Source organism: Doryrhamphus excisus, chromosome 23, assembly GCF_030265055.1.
Source record: "Doryrhamphus excisus isolate RoL2022-K1 chromosome 23, RoL_Dexc_1.0, whole genome shotgun sequence".
NCBI classification, from domain to species: domain Eukaryota; kingdom Metazoa; phylum Chordata; class Actinopteri; order Syngnathiformes; family Syngnathidae; genus Doryrhamphus; species Doryrhamphus excisus.
The window spans coordinates 5,095,269-5,110,861 of record NC_080488.1 but is presented as its reverse complement, the minus strand read 5'-3'; the positions used below and the strand labels follow the sequence as shown (position 1 = coordinate 5,110,861).

General features: G+C 47.7%; 37 non-coding genes across 37 annotated transcripts; all 37 read left to right on the top strand.

Annotated features, from left to right (window-relative positions):
• The first annotated feature begins 235 nt into the window (after nucleotides 1–235).
• trnal-aag (transfer RNA leucine (anticodon AAG)) lies at nucleotides 236–317 on the top strand. The gene has a single exon. It is a non-coding gene; the product is annotated as a tRNA-Leu (tRNA).
• Nucleotides 318–595: 278 nt separating this feature from the next.
• trnal-uag (transfer RNA leucine (anticodon UAG)) lies at nucleotides 596–677 on the top strand. Its single transcript has one exon. It is a non-coding gene; the product is annotated as a tRNA-Leu (tRNA).
• A 403-nt stretch (nucleotides 678–1,080) lies between these two features.
• LOC131110731 (U5 spliceosomal RNA) lies at nucleotides 1,081–1,195 on the top strand. The gene has a single exon (XR_009120990.1). It is a non-coding gene; the product is annotated as a U5 spliceosomal RNA (small nuclear RNA).
• Nucleotides 1,196–1,433: 238 nt separating this feature from the next.
• trnal-aag (transfer RNA leucine (anticodon AAG)) lies at nucleotides 1,434–1,515 on the top strand. Its single transcript has one exon. It is a non-coding gene; the product is annotated as a tRNA-Leu (tRNA).
• Nucleotides 1,516–1,799: 284 nt separating this feature from the next.
• trnal-uag (transfer RNA leucine (anticodon UAG)) lies at nucleotides 1,800–1,881 on the top strand. Its single transcript has one exon. It is a non-coding gene; the product is annotated as a tRNA-Leu (tRNA).
• Nucleotides 1,882–2,284: 403 nt separating this feature from the next.
• On the top strand, nucleotides 2,285–2,399 carry LOC131110758 (U5 spliceosomal RNA). Its single transcript, XR_009121017.1, has one exon. It is a non-coding gene; the product is annotated as a U5 spliceosomal RNA (small nuclear RNA).
• Nucleotides 2,400–2,637: 238 nt separating this feature from the next.
• On the top strand, nucleotides 2,638–2,719 carry trnal-aag (transfer RNA leucine (anticodon AAG)). The gene has a single exon. It is a non-coding gene; the product is annotated as a tRNA-Leu (tRNA).
• Nucleotides 2,720–3,033: 314 nt separating this feature from the next.
• trnal-uag (transfer RNA leucine (anticodon UAG)) lies at nucleotides 3,034–3,115 on the top strand. Its single transcript has one exon. It is a non-coding gene; the product is annotated as a tRNA-Leu (tRNA).
• Nucleotides 3,116–3,518: 403 nt separating this feature from the next.
• On the top strand, nucleotides 3,519–3,633 carry LOC131110747 (U5 spliceosomal RNA). The gene has a single exon (XR_009121006.1). It is a non-coding gene; the product is annotated as a U5 spliceosomal RNA (small nuclear RNA).
• A 317-nt stretch (nucleotides 3,634–3,950) lies between these two features.
• trnal-uag (transfer RNA leucine (anticodon UAG)) lies at nucleotides 3,951–4,032 on the top strand. The gene has a single exon. It is a non-coding gene; the product is annotated as a tRNA-Leu (tRNA).
• Nucleotides 4,033–4,435: 403 nt separating this feature from the next.
• Nucleotides 4,436–4,550, top strand: LOC131110688 (U5 spliceosomal RNA). The gene has a single exon (XR_009120945.1). It is a non-coding gene; the product is annotated as a U5 spliceosomal RNA (small nuclear RNA).
• A 238-nt stretch (nucleotides 4,551–4,788) lies between these two features.
• On the top strand, nucleotides 4,789–4,870 carry trnal-aag (transfer RNA leucine (anticodon AAG)). The gene has a single exon. It is a non-coding gene; the product is annotated as a tRNA-Leu (tRNA).
• Nucleotides 4,871–5,166: 296 nt separating this feature from the next.
• On the top strand, nucleotides 5,167–5,248 carry trnal-uag (transfer RNA leucine (anticodon UAG)). Its single transcript has one exon. It is a non-coding gene; the product is annotated as a tRNA-Leu (tRNA).
• Nucleotides 5,249–5,651: 403 nt separating this feature from the next.
• Nucleotides 5,652–5,766, top strand: LOC131110755 (U5 spliceosomal RNA). Its single transcript, XR_009121014.1, has one exon. It is a non-coding gene; the product is annotated as a U5 spliceosomal RNA (small nuclear RNA).
• A 238-nt stretch (nucleotides 5,767–6,004) lies between these two features.
• On the top strand, nucleotides 6,005–6,086 carry trnal-aag (transfer RNA leucine (anticodon AAG)). Its single transcript has one exon. It is a non-coding gene; the product is annotated as a tRNA-Leu (tRNA).
• Nucleotides 6,087–6,358: 272 nt separating this feature from the next.
• trnal-uag (transfer RNA leucine (anticodon UAG)) lies at nucleotides 6,359–6,440 on the top strand. Its single transcript has one exon. It is a non-coding gene; the product is annotated as a tRNA-Leu (tRNA).
• Nucleotides 6,441–6,843: 403 nt separating this feature from the next.
• LOC131110736 (U5 spliceosomal RNA) lies at nucleotides 6,844–6,958 on the top strand. The gene has a single exon (XR_009120995.1). It is a non-coding gene; the product is annotated as a U5 spliceosomal RNA (small nuclear RNA).
• A 238-nt stretch (nucleotides 6,959–7,196) lies between these two features.
• On the top strand, nucleotides 7,197–7,278 carry trnal-aag (transfer RNA leucine (anticodon AAG)). Its single transcript has one exon. It is a non-coding gene; the product is annotated as a tRNA-Leu (tRNA).
• A 302-nt stretch (nucleotides 7,279–7,580) lies between these two features.
• trnal-uag (transfer RNA leucine (anticodon UAG)) lies at nucleotides 7,581–7,662 on the top strand. The gene has a single exon. It is a non-coding gene; the product is annotated as a tRNA-Leu (tRNA).
• Nucleotides 7,663–8,065: 403 nt separating this feature from the next.
• Nucleotides 8,066–8,180, top strand: LOC131110724 (U5 spliceosomal RNA). The gene has a single exon (XR_009120984.1). It is a non-coding gene; the product is annotated as a U5 spliceosomal RNA (small nuclear RNA).
• Nucleotides 8,181–8,502: 322 nt separating this feature from the next.
• trnal-uag (transfer RNA leucine (anticodon UAG)) lies at nucleotides 8,503–8,584 on the top strand. Its single transcript has one exon. It is a non-coding gene; the product is annotated as a tRNA-Leu (tRNA).
• A 403-nt stretch (nucleotides 8,585–8,987) lies between these two features.
• Nucleotides 8,988–9,102, top strand: LOC131110750 (U5 spliceosomal RNA). The gene has a single exon (XR_009121009.1). It is a non-coding gene; the product is annotated as a U5 spliceosomal RNA (small nuclear RNA).
• Nucleotides 9,103–9,340: 238 nt separating this feature from the next.
• trnal-aag (transfer RNA leucine (anticodon AAG)) lies at nucleotides 9,341–9,422 on the top strand. The gene has a single exon. It is a non-coding gene; the product is annotated as a tRNA-Leu (tRNA).
• A 326-nt stretch (nucleotides 9,423–9,748) lies between these two features.
• trnal-uag (transfer RNA leucine (anticodon UAG)) lies at nucleotides 9,749–9,830 on the top strand. Its single transcript has one exon. It is a non-coding gene; the product is annotated as a tRNA-Leu (tRNA).
• Nucleotides 9,831–10,233: 403 nt separating this feature from the next.
• On the top strand, nucleotides 10,234–10,348 carry LOC131110713 (U5 spliceosomal RNA). Its single transcript, XR_009120971.1, has one exon. It is a non-coding gene; the product is annotated as a U5 spliceosomal RNA (small nuclear RNA).
• Nucleotides 10,349–10,670: 322 nt separating this feature from the next.
• On the top strand, nucleotides 10,671–10,752 carry trnal-uag (transfer RNA leucine (anticodon UAG)). The gene has a single exon. It is a non-coding gene; the product is annotated as a tRNA-Leu (tRNA).
• A 403-nt stretch (nucleotides 10,753–11,155) lies between these two features.
• LOC131110749 (U5 spliceosomal RNA) lies at nucleotides 11,156–11,270 on the top strand. The gene has a single exon (XR_009121008.1). It is a non-coding gene; the product is annotated as a U5 spliceosomal RNA (small nuclear RNA).
• A 238-nt stretch (nucleotides 11,271–11,508) lies between these two features.
• trnal-aag (transfer RNA leucine (anticodon AAG)) lies at nucleotides 11,509–11,590 on the top strand. The gene has a single exon. It is a non-coding gene; the product is annotated as a tRNA-Leu (tRNA).
• A 302-nt stretch (nucleotides 11,591–11,892) lies between these two features.
• Nucleotides 11,893–11,974, top strand: trnal-uag (transfer RNA leucine (anticodon UAG)). Its single transcript has one exon. It is a non-coding gene; the product is annotated as a tRNA-Leu (tRNA).
• A 403-nt stretch (nucleotides 11,975–12,377) lies between these two features.
• On the top strand, nucleotides 12,378–12,492 carry LOC131110701 (U5 spliceosomal RNA). The gene has a single exon (XR_009120959.1). It is a non-coding gene; the product is annotated as a U5 spliceosomal RNA (small nuclear RNA).
• A 238-nt stretch (nucleotides 12,493–12,730) lies between these two features.
• Nucleotides 12,731–12,812, top strand: trnal-aag (transfer RNA leucine (anticodon AAG)). The gene has a single exon. It is a non-coding gene; the product is annotated as a tRNA-Leu (tRNA).
• Nucleotides 12,813–13,132: 320 nt separating this feature from the next.
• Nucleotides 13,133–13,214, top strand: trnal-uag (transfer RNA leucine (anticodon UAG)). Its single transcript has one exon. It is a non-coding gene; the product is annotated as a tRNA-Leu (tRNA).
• Nucleotides 13,215–13,617: 403 nt separating this feature from the next.
• LOC131110689 (U5 spliceosomal RNA) lies at nucleotides 13,618–13,732 on the top strand. The gene has a single exon (XR_009120947.1). It is a non-coding gene; the product is annotated as a U5 spliceosomal RNA (small nuclear RNA).
• A 317-nt stretch (nucleotides 13,733–14,049) lies between these two features.
• trnal-uag (transfer RNA leucine (anticodon UAG)) lies at nucleotides 14,050–14,131 on the top strand. The gene has a single exon. It is a non-coding gene; the product is annotated as a tRNA-Leu (tRNA).
• Nucleotides 14,132–14,534: 403 nt separating this feature from the next.
• On the top strand, nucleotides 14,535–14,649 carry LOC131110687 (U5 spliceosomal RNA). Its single transcript, XR_009120944.1, has one exon. It is a non-coding gene; the product is annotated as a U5 spliceosomal RNA (small nuclear RNA).
• Nucleotides 14,650–14,887: 238 nt separating this feature from the next.
• Nucleotides 14,888–14,969, top strand: trnal-aag (transfer RNA leucine (anticodon AAG)). The gene has a single exon. It is a non-coding gene; the product is annotated as a tRNA-Leu (tRNA).
• A 308-nt stretch (nucleotides 14,970–15,277) lies between these two features.
• Nucleotides 15,278–15,359, top strand: trnal-uag (transfer RNA leucine (anticodon UAG)). The gene has a single exon. It is a non-coding gene; the product is annotated as a tRNA-Leu (tRNA).
• The last annotated feature ends 234 nt before the right edge of the window (nucleotides 15,360–15,593 follow it).

The following is a 15,593-nucleotide window of genomic DNA, read 5'->3' as shown; positions in this document are numbered from 1 at the left end:
CTCAATGTTCAAAGTAAGAAGCAGCCCTTTGGTTCCAGTCAAACGGTTGCGAGTTTGATGTCTGGAACGGTGTTGCGGCACCCAACCCATTTGGCAGAAGCAGCTGTTGGACACATGGAAGATGTCGATATCATCTGCGAGCCGTGCGTATGTGCCGTTTCGCTCGCCAGCAGAGTGTTTGTCAATTTTGAAAGTAAGAAGCAGTCCTTTGATTGCAGTCATACCGCCTTTCAGAGGTAGTGTGGCCGAGTGGTCAAAGGCGCTGGATTAAGGCTCCAGTCTCATTTGAGGCGTGGGTTCAAATCCCACCACTGCCACTAAGAGTCCAAAGCAATACTTTGTCAACATCCTTGACTTTAGGCATCTTGTGATACTGGGGCTGTTTGACTTGAACAGCATGAGGATACTGCCAATTTTTGCTATTCTGCTCTCAGCAGAGTGTTTGTCAATGTTGAAAGTAAGAAGCAGCCCTTTGATTCCAGTCAAATGGGTTAGGTTTGTGGGTGTGGTTGTGGTTAGGGTTAGTGTTCGTGTTCGGGTTAGGGTTGTGGTTGTGGTTAGGGTAAGGGTTAGGGAAAGGACACCCCCTTTCAGCGGTAGTGTGGCCGAGTGGTCAAAGGCGCTGGATTTAGGCTCTGGTCTAATTTGAGGCGTGGGTTCAAATCCCACCACTGCCAACAAGAGTCTAAATAATTTGTCAACATCCTTGACTTTAGGCATCTCTTCCTGAAATTTTTTTTGCCCAACTGACCTTGCCACCCCAGGGCTTCGTAGGGAAAAGTTTGCTCCCTTTCTACCCAAGAGACAGATGGACTCCTTTGGCCCAGAGGAATTCTTGACGGGAGCTGTCTCGTAACAGTGTCTGCTGAGGGTACAAAGCAGGCTTTGCAGAAACACTGTTGTTGTCAACCTTTCCAAACAACTCATAATGGTTGACGTAGTAGCCGGCCAGAGAGATAGGAAGACCCTTACGGTTTCAGTCTGTTTTATAACATTCACCACACGTCAGACTCACAGTGACACCTTGACTTTCAGGGGTATCAGCAAATGGCTGTCCCTTTGACTCTGGCGACATCGGTAGCGCTCATGTTTCTCTTCAGATCGTACAAATCTTTCGCCTTTTACTAAAGATTTCCGTGGGGAGGAGCAGCATGAGTATACTGCCAATTTTTGCTACTCTGCTCTCAGCAGAGTGTTTCTCAATGTTCAAAGTAAGAAGCAGCCCTTTGGTTCCAGTCAAACGGTTGCGAGTTTGATGTCTGGAACGGTGTTGCGGCACCCAACCCATTTGGCAGAAGCAGCTGTTGGACACATGGAAGATGTCGATATCATCTGCGAGCCGTGCGTATGTGCCGTTTCGCTCGCCAGCAGAGTGTTTGTCAATTTTGAAAGTAAGAAGCAGTCCTTTGATTGCAGTCAAACCGCCTTTCAGAGGTAGTGTGGCCGAGTGGTCAAAGGCGCTGGATTAAGGCTCCAGTCTCATTTGAGGCGTGGGTTCAAATCCCACCACTGCCACTAAGAGTCCAAAGCAATACTTTGTCAACATCCTTGACTTTAGGCATCTTGTGATACTGGGGCTGTTTGACTTGAACAGCATGAGGATACTGCCAATTTTTGCAATTCTGCTCTCAGCAGAGTGTTTGTCAATGTTGAAAGTAAGAAGCAGCCCTTTGATTCCAGTCAAATGGGTTAGGTTTGTGGGTGTGCTTGTGGTTAGGGTTAGTGTTCGTGTTCGTGTTCGGGTTAGGGTTGTGGTTGTGGTTAGGGTAAGGGTTAGGGAAAGGACACCCCCTTTCAGCGGTAGTGTGGCCGAGTGGTCAAAGGTGCTAGATTTAGGCTCCAGTCTAATTTGAGGCGTGGGTTCAAATCCCACCACTGCCAACAAGAGTCTAAATAATGTGTCAACATCCTTGACTTTAGGCATCTCTTCCTGAAATTTTTTTTGCCCAACTGACCTTGCCACCCCAGGGCTTCGTAGGGAAAAGTTTGCTCCCTTTCTACCCAAGAGACAGATGGACTCCTTTGGCCCAGAGGAATTCTTGACGGGAGCTGTCTCGTAACAGTGTCTGCTGAGGGTACAAAGCAGGCTTTGCAGAAACACTGTTGTTGTCAACCTTTCCAAACAACTCATAATGGTTGACGTAGTAGCCGGCCAGAGAGATAGGAAGACCCTTACGGTTTCAGTCTGTTTTATAACATTCACCACACGTCAGACTCACAGTGACACCTTGACTTTCAGGGGTATCAGCAAATGGCTGTCCCTTTGACTCTGGCGACATCGGTAGCGCTCATGTTTCTCTTCAGATCGTACAAATCTTTCGCCTTTTACTAAAGATTTCCGTGGGGAGGAACAGCATGAGTATACTGCCAATTTTTGCTACTCTGCTCTCAGCAGAGTGTTTCTCAATGTTCAAAGTAAGAAGCAGCCCTTTGGTTCCAGTCAAACGGTTGCGAGTTTGATGTCTGGAACGGTGTTGCGGCACCCAACCCATTTGGCAGAAGCAGCTGTTGGACACATGGAAGATGTCGATATCATCTGCGAGCCGTGCGTATGTGCCGTTTTGCTCGCCAGCAGAGTGTTTGTCAATTTTGAAAGTAAGAAGCAGTCCTTTGATTGCAGTCAAACCGCCTTTCAGAGGTAGTGTGGCCGAGTGGTCAAAGGCGCTGGATTAAGGCTCCAGTCTCATTTGAGGCGTGGGTTCAAATCCCACCACTGCCACTAAGAGTCCAAAGCAATACTTTGTCAACATCCTTGACTTTAGGCATCTTGTGATACTGGGGCTGTTTGACTTGAACAGCATGAGTATACTGCCAATTTTTACTATTCTGCTCTCAGCAGAGTGTTTTTCAATGTTGAAAGTAAGAAGCAGCCCTTTGATTCCAGTCAAATGGGTTAGGTTTGTGGGTGTGGTTGTGGTTGTGGTTAGGGTTAGGGTTAGGGTTAGGGTTAGGGTTAGGGTTAGGGTTCGGGTTCGGGTTGGGGTTGTGGTTGTGGTTAGGGTAAGGGTTAGGGAAAGGACACCCCCTTTCAGAGGTAGTGTGGCCGAGTGGTCAAAGGCGCTGGATTTAGGCTCCAGTCTCATTTGAGGCGTGGGTTCAAATCCCACCACTGCCAACAAGAGTCTAAATAATTTGTCAACATCCTTGACTTTAGGCATCTCTTCCTGAAAATTTTTTTGCCCAACTGACCTTGCCACCCCAGGGCTTCGTAGGGAAAAGTTTGCTCCCTTTCTACCCAAGAGACAGATGGACTCCTTTGGCCCAGAGGAATTCTTGACGGGAGCTGTTTCGTAACAGTGTCTGCTGAGGGTACAAAGCAGGCTTTGCAGAAACACTGTTGTTGTCAACCTTTCCAAACAACTCATAATGGTTGACGTAGTAGCCGGCCAGAGAGATAGGAAGACCCTTACGGTTTCAGTCTGTTTTATAACATTCACCACACGTCAGACTCACAGTGACACCTTGACTTTCAGGGGTATCAGCAAATGGCTGTCCCTTTGACTCTGGCGACATCGGTAGCGCTCATGTTTCTCTTCAGATCGTACAAATCTTTCGCCTTTTACTAAAGATTTCCGTGGGGAGGAACAGCATGAGTATACTGCCAATTTTTGCTACTCTGCTCTCAGCAGAGTGTTTCTCAATGTTCAAAGTAAGAAGCAGCCCTTTGGTTCCAGTCAAAGGGTTGCGAGTTTGATGTCTGGAACGGTGTTGCGGCACCCAACCCATTTGGCAGAAGCAGCTGTTGGACACATGGAAGATGTCGATATCATCTGCGAGCCGTGCGTATGTGCCGTTTCGCTCGCCAGCAGAGTGTTTCTCAATGTTCAAAGTAAGAAGCAGCCCTTTGATTCCAGTCAAATGGGTTAGGTTTGTGGGTGTGGTTGTGGTTAGGGTTAGGGTTAGGGTTGTGGTTAGGGTAAGGGTTAGGGAAAGGACACCCCCCTTTCAGAGGTAGTGTGGCCGAGTGGTCAAAGGTGCTGGATTTAGGCTCCAGTCTCATTTGAGGCGTGGGTTCAAATCCCACCACTGCCAACAAGAGTCTAAATAATGTGTCAACATCCTTGACTTTAGGCATCTCTTCCTGAATTTTTTTTTGCCCAACTGACCTTGCCACCCCAGGGCTTCGTAGGGAAAAGTTTGCTCCCTTTCTACCCAAGAGACAGATGGACTCCTTTGGCCCAGAGGAATTCTTGACGGGAGCTGTCTCGTAACAGTGTCTGCTGAGGGTACAAAGCAGGCTTTGCAGAAACACTGTTGTTGTCAACCTTTCCAAACAACTCATAATGGTTGACGTAGTAGCCGGCCAGAGAGATAGGAAGACCCTTACGGTTTCAGTCTGTTTTATAACATTCACCACACGTCAGACTCACAGTGACACCTTGACTTTCAGGGGTACCAGCAAATGGCTGTCCCTTTGACTCTGGCGACATCGGTAGCGCTCATGTTTCTCTTCAGATCGTACAAATCTTTCGCCTTTTACTAAAGATTTCCGTGGGGAGGAACAGCATGAGTATACTGCCAATTTTTGCTACTCTGCTCTCAGCAGAGTGTTTCTCAATGTTCAAAGTAAGAAGCAGCCCTTTGGTTCCAGTCAAACGGTTGCGAGTTTGATGTCTGGAACGGTGTTGCGGCACCCAACCCATTTGGCAGAAGCAGCTGTTGGACACATGGAAGATGTCGATATCATCTGCGAGCCGTGCGTATGTGCCGTTTTGCTCGCCAGCAGAGTGTTTGTCAATTTTGAAAGTAAGAAGCAGTCCTTTGATTGCAGTCAAACCGCCTTTCAGAGGTAGTGTGGCCGAGTGGTCAAAGGCGCTGGATTAAGGCTCCAGTCTCATTTGAGGCGTGGGTTCAAATCCCACCACTGCCACTAAGAGTCCAAAGCAATACTTTGTCAACATCCTTGACTTTAGGCATCTTGTGATACTGGGGCTGTTTGACTTGAACAGCATGAGTATACTGCCAATTTTTACTATTCTGCTCTCAGCAGAGTGTTTTTCAATGTTGAAAGTAAGAAGCAGCCCTTTGATTCCAGTCAAATGGGTTAGGTTTGTGGGTGTGGTTGTGGTTAGGGTTAGGGTTAGGGTTAGGGTTAGGGTTAGGGTTCGGGTTGGGGTTGGGGTTGTGGTTAGGGTAAGGGTTAGGGAAAGGACACCCCCTTTCAGAGGTAGTGTGGCCGAGTGGTCAAAGGCGCTGGATTTAGGCTCCAGTCTCATTTGAGGCGTGGGTTCAAATCCCACCACTGCCAACAAGAGTCTAAATAATTTGTCAACATCCTTGACTTTAGGCATCTCTTCCTGAAAATTTTTTTGCCCAACTGACCTTGCCACCCCAGGGCTTCGTAGGGAAAAGTTTGCTCCCTTTCTACCCAAGAGACAGATGGACTCCTTTGGCCCAGAGGAATTCTTGACGGGAGCTGTTTCGTAACAGTGTCTGCTGAGGGTACAAAGCAGGCTTTGCAGAAACACTGTTGTTGTCAACCTTTCCAAACAACTCATAATGGTTGACGTAGTAGCCGGCCAGAGAGATAGGAAGACCCTTACGGTTTCAGTCTGTTTTATAACATTCACCACACGTCAGACTCACAGTGACACCTTGACTTTCAGGGGTATCAGCAAATGGCTGTCCCTTTGACTCTGCCGACATCGGTAGCGCTCATGTTTCTCTTCAGATCGTACAAATCTTTCGCCTTTTACTAAATATTTCCGTGGGGAGGAACAGCATGAGTATACTGCCAATTTTTGCTACTCTGCTCTCAGCAGAGTGTTTCTCAATGTTCAAAGTAAGAAGCAGCCCTTTGGTTCCAGTCAAAGGGTTGCGAGTTTGATGTCTGGAATGGTGTTGCGGCACCCAACCCATTTGGCAGAAGCAGCTGTTGGACACATGGAAGATGTCGATATCATCTGCGAGCCGTGCGTATGTGCCGTTTTGCTCGCCAGCGGAGTGTTTGTCAATTTTGAAAGTAAGAAGCAGTCCTTTGATTGCAGTCAAACCGCCTTTCAGAGGTAGTGTGGCCGAGTGGTCAAAGGCGCTGGATTAAGGCTCCAGTCTCATTTGAGGCGTGGGTTCAAATCCCACCACTGCCACTAAGAGTCCAAAGCAATACTTTGTCAACATCCTTGACTTTAGGCATCTTGTGATACTGGGGCTGTTTGACTTGAACAGCCTGAGTATACTGCCAATTTTTACTATTCTGCTCTCAGCAGAGTGTTTTTCAATGTTGAAAGTAAGAAGCAGCCCTTTGATTCCAGTCAAATGGGTTAGGTTTGTGGGTGCGGTTGTGGTTAGGGTTAGGGTTAGGGTTAGGGTTGGGGTTGTGGTTAGGGTAAGGGTTAGGGAAAGGACACCCCCTTTCAGAGGTAGTGTGGCCGAGTGGTCAAAGGCGCTGGATTTAGGCTCCAGTCTCATTTGAGGCGTGGGTTCAAATCCCACCACTGCCAACAAGAGTCTAAATAATTTGTCAACATCCTTGACTTTAGGCATCTCTTCCTGAAATTTTTTTTGCCCAACTGACCTTGCCACCCCAGGGCTTCGTAGGGAAAAGTTTGCTCCCTTTCTACCCAAGAGACAGATGGACTCCTTTGGCCCAGAGGAATTCTTGACGGGAGCTGTTTCGTAACAGTGTCTGCTGAGGGTACAAAGCAGGCTTTGCAGAAACACTGTTGTTGTCAACCTTTCCAAACAACTCATAATGGTTGACGTAGTAGCCGGCCAGAGAGATAGGAAGACCCTTACGGTTTCAGTCTGTTTTATAACATTCACCACACGTCAGACTCACAGTGACACCTTGACTTTCAGGGGTATCAGCAAATGGCTGTCCCTTTGACTCTGGCGACATCGGTAGCGCTCATGTTTCTCTTCAGATCGTACAAATCTTTCGCCTTTTACTAAAGATTTCCGTGGGGAGGAACAGCATGAGTATACTGCCAATTTTTGCTACTCTGCTCTCAGCAGAGTGTTTCTCAATGTTCAAAGTAAGAAGCAGCCCTTTGGTTCCAGTCAAACGGTTGCGAGTTTGATGTCTGGAACGGTGTTGCGGCACCCAACCCATTTGGCAGAAGCAGCTGTTGGACACATGGAAGATGTCGATATCATCTGCGAGCCGTGCGTATGTGCCGTTTTGCTCGCCAGCAGAGTGTTTGTCAATTTTGAAAGTAAGAAGCAGTCCTTTGATTGCAGTCAAACCGCCTTTCAGAGGTAGTGTGGCCGAGTGGTCAAAGGCGCTGGATTAAGGCTCCAGTCTCATTTGAGGCGTGGGTTCAAATCCCACCACTGCCACTAAGAGTCCAAAGCAATACTTTGTCAACATCCTTGACTTTAGGCATCTTGTGATACTGGGGCTGTTTGACTTGAACAGCATGAGTATACTGCCAATTTTTACTATTCTGCTCTCAGCAGAGTGTTTTTCAATGTTGAAAGTAAGAAGCAGCCCTTTGATTCCAGTCAAATGGGTTAGGTTTGTGGGTGTGGTTGTGGTTGTGGTTAGGGTTAGGGTTAGGGTTAGGGTTCGGGTTGGGGTTGGGGTTGGGGTTGTGGTTGTGGTTAGGGTAAGGGTTAGGGAAAGGACACCCCCTTTCAGAGGTAGTGTGGCCGAGTGGTCAAAGGCGCTGGATTTAGGCTCCAGTCTCATTTGAGGCGTGGGTTCAAATCCCACCACTGCCAACAAGAGTCTAAATAATTTGTCAACATCCTTGACTTTAGGCATCTCTTCCTGAAAATTTTTTTGCCCAACTGACCTTGCCACCCCAGGGCTTCGTAGGGAAAAGTTTGCTCCCTTTCTACCCAAGAGACAGATGGACTCCTTTGGCCCAGAGGAATTCTTGACGGGAGCTGTTTCGTAACAGTGTCTGCTGAGGGTACAAAGCAGGCTTTGCAGAAACACTGTTGTTGTCAACCTTTCCAAACAACTCATAATGGTTGACGTAGTAGCCGGCCAGAGAGATAGGAAGACCCTTACGGTTTCAGTCTGTTTTATAACATTCACCACACGTCAGACTCACAGTGACACCTTGACTTTCAGGGGTATCAGCAAATGGCTGTCCCTTTGACTCTGGCGACATCGGTAGCGCTCATGTTTCTCTTCAGATCGTACAAATCTTTCGCCTTTTACTAAAGATTTCCGTGGGGAGGAACAGCATGAGTATACTGCCAATTTTTGCTACTCTGCTCTCAGCAGAGTGTTTCTCAATGTTCAAAGTAAGAAGCAGCCCTTTGGTTCCAGTCAAAGGGTTGCGAGTTTGATGTCTGGAACGGTGTTGCGGCACCCAACCCATTTGGCAGAAGCAGCTGTTGGACACATGGAAGATGTCGATATCATCTGCGAGCCGTGCGTATGTGCCGTTTCGCTCGCCAGCAGAGTGTTTCTCAATGTTCAAAGTAAGAAGCAGCCCTTTGATTCCAGTCAAATGGGTTAGGTTTGTGGGTGTGGTTGTGGTTAGGGTTCGGGTCAGGGTTGTGGTTGTGGTTAGGGTAAGGGTTAGGGAAAGGACACCCCCTTACAGAGGTAGTGTGGCCGAGTGGTCAAAGGCGCTGGATTTAGGCTCCAGTCTCATTTGAGGCGTGGGTTCAAATCCCACCACTGCCAACAAGAGTCTAAATAATGTGTCAACATCCTTGACTTTAGGCATCTCTTCCTGAAAATTTTTTTGCCCAACTGACCTTGCCACCCCAGGGCTTCGTAGGGAAAAGTTTGCTCCCTTTCTACCCAAGAGACAGATGGACTCCTTTGGCCCAGAGGAATTCTTGACGGGAGCTGTCTCGTAACAGTGTCTGCTGAGGGTACAAAGCAGGCTTTGCAGAAACACTGTTGTTGTCAACCTTTCCAAACAACTCATAATGGTTGACGTAGTAGCCGGCCAGAGAGATAGGAAGACCCTTACGGTTTCAGTCTGTTTTATAACATTCACCACACGTCAGACTCACAGTGACACCTTGACTTTCAGGGGTATCAGCAAATGGCTGTCCCTTTGACTCTGGCGACATCGGTAGCGCTCATGTTTCTCTTCAGATTGTACAAATCTTTCGCCTTTTACTAAAGATTTCCGTGGGGAGGAACAGCATGAGTATACTGCCAATTTTTGCTACTCTGCTCTCAGCAGAGTGTTTCTCAATGTTCAAAGTAAGAAGCAGCCCTTTGGTTCCAGTCAAACGGTTGCGAGTTTGATGTCTGGAACGGTGTTGCGGCACCCAACCCATTTGGCAGAAGCAGCTGTTGGACACATGGAAGATGTCGATATCATCTGCGAGCCGTGCGTATGTGCCGTTTTGCTCGCCAGCAGAGTGTTTGTCAATTTTGAAAGTAAGAAGCAGTCCTTTGATTGCAGTCAAACCGCCTTTCAGAGGTAGTGTGGCCGAGTGGTCAAAGGCGCTGGATTAAGGCTCCAGTCTCATTTGAGGCGTGGGTTCAAATCCCACCACTGCCACTAAGAGTCCAAAGCAATACTTTGTCAACATCCTTGACTTTAGGCATCTTGTGATACTGGGGCTGTTTGACTTGAAAAGCATGAGTATACTGCCAATTTTTACTATTCTGCTCTCAGCAGAGTGTTTTTCAATGTTGAAAGTAAGAAGCAGCCCTTTGATTCCAGTCAAATGGGTTAGGTTTGTGGGTGTGGTTGTGGTTAGGGTTAGGGTTAGGGTTAGGGTTAGGGTTAGGGTTAGGGTTAGGGTTAGGGTTAGGGTTAGGGTTAGGGTTCGGGTTGTGGTTGTGGTTAGGGTAAGGGTTAGGGAAAGGACACCCCCTTTCAGAGGTAGTGTGGCCGAGTGGTCAAAGGCGCTGGATTTAGGCTCCAGTCTCATTTGAGGCGTGGGTTCAAATCCCACCACTGCCAACAAGAGTCTAAATAATTTGTCAACATCCTTGACTTTAGGCATCTCTTCCTGAAAATTTTTTTGCCCAACTGACCTTGCCACCCCAGGGCTTCGTAGGGAAAAGTTTGCTCCCTTTCTACCCAAGAGACAGATGGACTCCTTTGGCCCAGAGGAATTCTTGACGGGAGCTGTTTCGTAACAGTGTCTGCTGAGGGTACAAAGCAGGCTTTGCAGAAACACTGTTGTTGTCAACCTTTCCAAACAACTCATAATGGTTGACGTAGTAGCCGGCCAGAGAGATAGGAAGACCCTTACGGTTTCAGTCTGTTTTATAACATTCACCACACGTCAGACTCACAGTGACACCTTGACTTTCAGGGGTATCAGCAAATGGCTGTCCCTTTGACTCTGGCGACATCGGTAGCGCTCATGTTTCTCTTCAGATCGTACAAATCTTTCGCCTTTTACTAAAGATTTCCGTGGGGAGGAACAGCATGAGTATACTGCCAATTTTTGCTACTCTGCTCTCAGCAGAGTGTTTCTCAATGTTCAAAGTAAGAAGCAGCCCTTTGGTTCCAGTCAAACGGTTGCGAGTTTGATGTCTGGAACGGTGTTGCGGCACCCAACACATTTGGCAGAAGCAGCTGTTGGACACATGGAAGATGTCGATATCATCTGCGAGCCGTGCGTATGTGCCGTTTCGCTCGCCAGCAGAGTGTTTGTCAATGTTGAAAGTAAGAAGCAGCCCTTTGATTCCAGTCAAATGGGTTAGGTTTGTGGGTGTGGTTGTGGTTAGGGTTCGGGTCAGGGTTGTGGTTGTGGTTAGGGTAAGGGTTAGGGAAAGGACACCCCCTTACAGAGGTAGTGTGGCCGAGTGGTCAAAGGCGCTGGATTTAGGCTCCAGTCTCATTTGAGGCGTGGGTTCAAATCCCACCACTGCCAACAAGAGTCTAAATAATGTGTCAACATCCTTGACTTTAGGCATCTCTTCCTGAAAATTTTTTTGCCCAACTGACCTTGCCACCCCAGGGCTTCGTAGGGAAAAGTTTGCTCCCTTTCTACCCAAGAGACAGATGGACTCCTTTGGCCCAGAGGAATTCTTGACGGGAGCTGTCTCGTAACAGTGTCTGCTGAGGGTACAAAGCAGGCTTTGCAGAAACACTGTTGTTGTCAACCTTTCCAAACAACTCATAATGGTTGACGTAGTAGCCGGCCAGAGAGATAGGAAGACCCTTACGGTTTCAGTCTGTTTTATAACATTCACCACACGTCAGACTCACAGTGACACCTTGACTTTCAGGGGTATCAGCAAATGGCTGTCCCTTTGACTCTGGCGACATCGGTAGCGCTCATGTTTCTCTTCAGATTGTACAAATCTTTCGCCTTTTACTAAAGATTTCCGTGGGGAGGAACAGCATGAGTATACTGCCAATTTTTGCTACTCTGCTCTCAGCAGAGTGTTTCTCAATGTTCAAAGTAAGAAGCAGCCCTTTGGTTCCAGTCAAACGGTTGCGAGTTTGATGTCTGGAACGGTGTTGCGGCACCCAACCCATTTGGCAGAAGCAGCTGTTGGACACATGGAAGATGTCGATATCATCTGCGAGCCGTGCGTATGTGCCGTTTTGCTCGCCAGCAGAGTGTTTGTCAATTTTGAAAGTAAGAAGCAGTCCTTTGATTGCAGTCAAACCGCCTTTCAGAGGTAGTGTGGCCGAGTGGTCAAAGGCGCTGGATTAAGGCTCCAGTCTCATTTGAGGCGTGGGTTCAAATCCCACCACTGCCACTAAGAGTCCAAAGCAATACTTTGTCAACATCCTTGACTTTAGGCATCTTGTGATACTGGGGCTGTTTGACTTGAAAAGCATGAGTATACTGCCAATTTTTACTATTCTGCTCTCAGCAGAGTGTTTTTCAATGTTGAAAGTAAGAAGCAGCCCTTTGATTCCAGTCAAATGGGTTAGGTTTGTGGGTGTGGTTGTGGTTAGGGTTAGGGTTAGGGTTAGGGTTAGGGTTAGGGTTAGGGTTAGGGTTCGGGTTGTGGTTGTGGTTAGGGTAAGGGTTAGGGAAAGGACACCCCCTTTCAGAGGTAGTGTGGCCGAGTGGTCAAAGGCGCTGGATTTAGGCTCCAGTCTCATTTGAGGCGTGGGTTCAAATCCCACCACTGCCAACAAGAGTCTAAATAATTTGTCAACATCCTTGACTTTAGGCATCTCTTCCTGAAATTTTTTTTGCCCAACTGACCTTGCCACCCCAGGGTTTCGTAGGGAAAAGTTTGCTCCCTTTCTACCCAAGAGACAGATGGACTCCTTTGGCCCAGAGGAATTCTTGACGGGAGCTGTTTCGTAACAGTGTCTGCTGAGGGTACAAAGCAGGCTTTGCAGAAACACTGTTGTTGTCAACCTTTCCAAACAACTCATAATGGTTGACGTAGTAGCCGGCCAGAGAGATAGGAAGACCCTTACGGTTTCAGTCTGTTTTATAACATTCACCACACGTCAGACTCACAGTGACACCTTGACTTTCAGGGGTATCAGCAAATGGCTGTCCCTTTGACTCTGGCGACATCGGTAGCGCTCATGTTTCTCTTCAGATCGTACAAATCTTTCGCCTTTTACTAAAGATTTCCGTGGGGAGGAACAGCATGAGTATACTGCCAATTTTTGCTACTCTGCTCTCAGCAGAGTGTTTCTCAATGTTCAAAGTAAGAAGCAGCCCTTTGGTTCCAGTCAAACGGTTGCGAGTTTGATGTCTGGAACGGTGTTGCGGCACCCAACCCATTTGGCAGAAGCAGCTGTTGGACACATGGAAGATGTCGATATCATCTGCGAGCCGTGCGTATGTGCCGTTTTGCTCGCCAGCAGAGTGTTTGTCAATTTTGAAAGTAAGAAGCAGTCCTTTGATTGCAGTCAAACCGCCTTTCAGAGGTAATGTGGCCGAGTGGTCAAAGGCGCTGGATTAAGGCTCCAGTCTCATTTGAGGCGTGGGTTCAAATCCCACCACTGCCACTAAGAGTCCAAAGCAATACTTTGTCAACATCCTTGACTTTAGGCATCTTGTGATACTGGGGCTGTTTGACTTGAACAGCATGAGTATACTGCCAATTTTTACTATTCTGCTCTCAGCAGAGTGTTTTTCAATGTTGAAAGTAAGAAGCAGCCCTTTGATTCCAGTCAAATGGGTTAGGTTTGTGGGTGTGGTTGTGGTTGTGGTTAGGGTTAGGGTTAGGGTTAGGGTTAGGGTTAGGGTTAGGGTTAGGGTTCGGGTTCGGGTTGGGGTTGTGGTTGTGGTTAGGGTAAGGGTTAGGGAAAGGACACCCCCTTTCAGAGGTAGTGTGGCCGAGTGGTCAAAGGCGCTGGATTTAGGCTCCAGTCTCATTTGAGGCGTGGGTTCAAATCCCACCACTGCCAACAAGAGTCTAAATAATTTGTCAACATCCTTGACTTTAGGCATCTCTTCCTGAAAATTTTTTTGCCCAACTGACCTTGCCACCCCAGGGCTTCGTAGGGAAAAGTTTGCTCCCTTTCTACCCAAGAGACAGATGGACTCCTTTGGCCCAGAGGAATTCTTGACGGGAGCTGTTTCGTAACAGTGTCTGCTGAGGGTACAAAGCAGGCTTTGCAGAAACACTGTTGTTGTCAACCTTTCCAAACAACTCATAATGGTTGACGTAGTAGCCGGCCAGAGAGATAGGAAGACCCTTACGGTTTCAGTCTGTTTTATAACATTCACCACACGTCAGACTCACAGTGACACCTTGACTTTCAGGGGTATCAGCAAATGGCTGTCCCTTTGACTCTGGCGACATCGGTAGCGCTCATGTTTCTCTTCAGATCGTACAAATCTTTCGCCTTTTACTAAAGATTTCCGTGGGGAGGAACAGCATGAGTATACTGCCAATTTTTGCTACTCTGCTCTCAGCAGAGTGTTTCTCAATGTTCAAAGTAAGAAGCAGCCCTTTGGTTCCAGTCAAAGGGTTGCGAGTTTGATGTCTGGAACGGTGTTGCGGCACCCAACCCATTTGGCAGAAGCAGCTGTTGGACACATGGAAGATGTCGATATCATCTGCGAGCCGTGCGTATGTGCCGTTTCGCTCGCCAGCAGAGTGTTTCTCAATGTTCAAAGTAAGAAGCAGCCCTTTGATTCCAGTCAAATGGGTTAGGTTTGTGGGTGTGGTTGTGGTTAGGGTTAGGGTTAGGGTTGTGGTTAGGGTAAGGGTTAGGGAAAGGACACCCCCCTTTCAGAGGTAGTGTGGCCGAGTGGTCAAAGGTGCTGGATTTAGGCTCCAGTCTCATTTGAGGCGTGGGTTCAAATCCCACCACTGCCAACAAGAGTCTAAATAATGTGTCAACATCCTTGACTTTAGGCATCTCTTCCTGAATTTTTTTTTGCCCAACTGACCTTGCCACCCCAGGGCTTCGTAGGGAAAAGTTTGCTCCCTTTCTACCCAAGAGACAGATGGACTCCTTTGGCCCAGAGGAATTCTTGACGGGAGCTGTCTCGTAACAGTGTCTGCTGAGGGTACAAAGCAGGCTTTGCAGAAACACTGTTGTTGTCAACCTTTCCAAACAACTCATAATGGTTGACGTAGTAGCCGGCCAGAGAGATAGGAAGACCCTTACGGTTTCAGTCTGTTTTATAACATTCACCACACGTCAGACTCACAGTGACACCTTGACTTTCAGGGGTACCAGCAAATGGCTGTCCCTTTGACTCTGGCGACATCGGTAGCGCTCATGTTTCTCTTCAGATCGTACAAATCTTTCGCCTTTTACTAAAGATTTCCGTGGGGAGGAACAGCATGAGTATACTGCCAATTTTTGCTACTCTGCTCTCAGCAGAGTGTTTCTCAATGTTCAAAGTAAGAAGCAGCCCTTTGGTTCCAGTCAAACGGTTGCGAGTTTGATGTCTGGAACGGTGTTGCGGCACCCAACCCATTTGGCAGAAGCAGCTGTTGGACACATGGAAGATGTCGATATCATCTGCGAGCCGTGCGTATGTGCCGTTTTGCTCGCCAGCAGAGTGTTTGTCAATTTTGAAAGTAAGAAGCAGTCCTTTGATTGCAGTCAAACCGCCTTTCAGAGGTAGTGTGGCCGAGTGGTCAAAGGCGCTGGATTAAGGCTCCAGTCTCATTTGAGGCGTGGGTTCAAATCCCACCACTGCCACTAAGAGTCCAAAGCAATACTTTGTCAACATCCTTGACTTTAGGCATCTTGTGATACTGGGGCTGTTTGACTTGAACAGCATGAGTATACTGCCAATTTTTACTATTCTGCTCTCAGCAGAGTGTTTTTCAATGTTGAAAGTAAGAAGCAGCCCTTTGATTCCAGTCAAATGGGTTAGGTTTGTGGGTGTGGTTGTGGTTGTGGTTAGGGTTAGGGTTAGGGTTAGGGTTAGGGTTCGGGTTGGGGTTGGGGTTGGGGTTGTGGTTGTGGTTAGGGTAAGGGTTAGGGAAAGGACACCCCCTTTCAGAGGTAGTGTGGCCGAGTGGTCAAAGGCGCTGGATTTAGGCTCCAGTCTCATTTGAGGCGTGGGTTCAAATCCCACCACTGCCAACAAGAGTCTAAATAATTTGTCAACATCCTTGACTTTAGGCATCTCTTCCTGAAAATTTTTTTGCCCAACTGACCTTGCCACCCCAGGGCTTCGTAGGGAAAAGTTTGCTCCCTTTCTACCCAAGAGACAGATGGACTCCTTTGGCCCAGAGGAATTCTTGACGGGAGCTGTTTCGTAACAGTGTCTGCTGAGGGTACAAAGCAGGCTTTGCAGAAACACTGTTGTTGTCAACC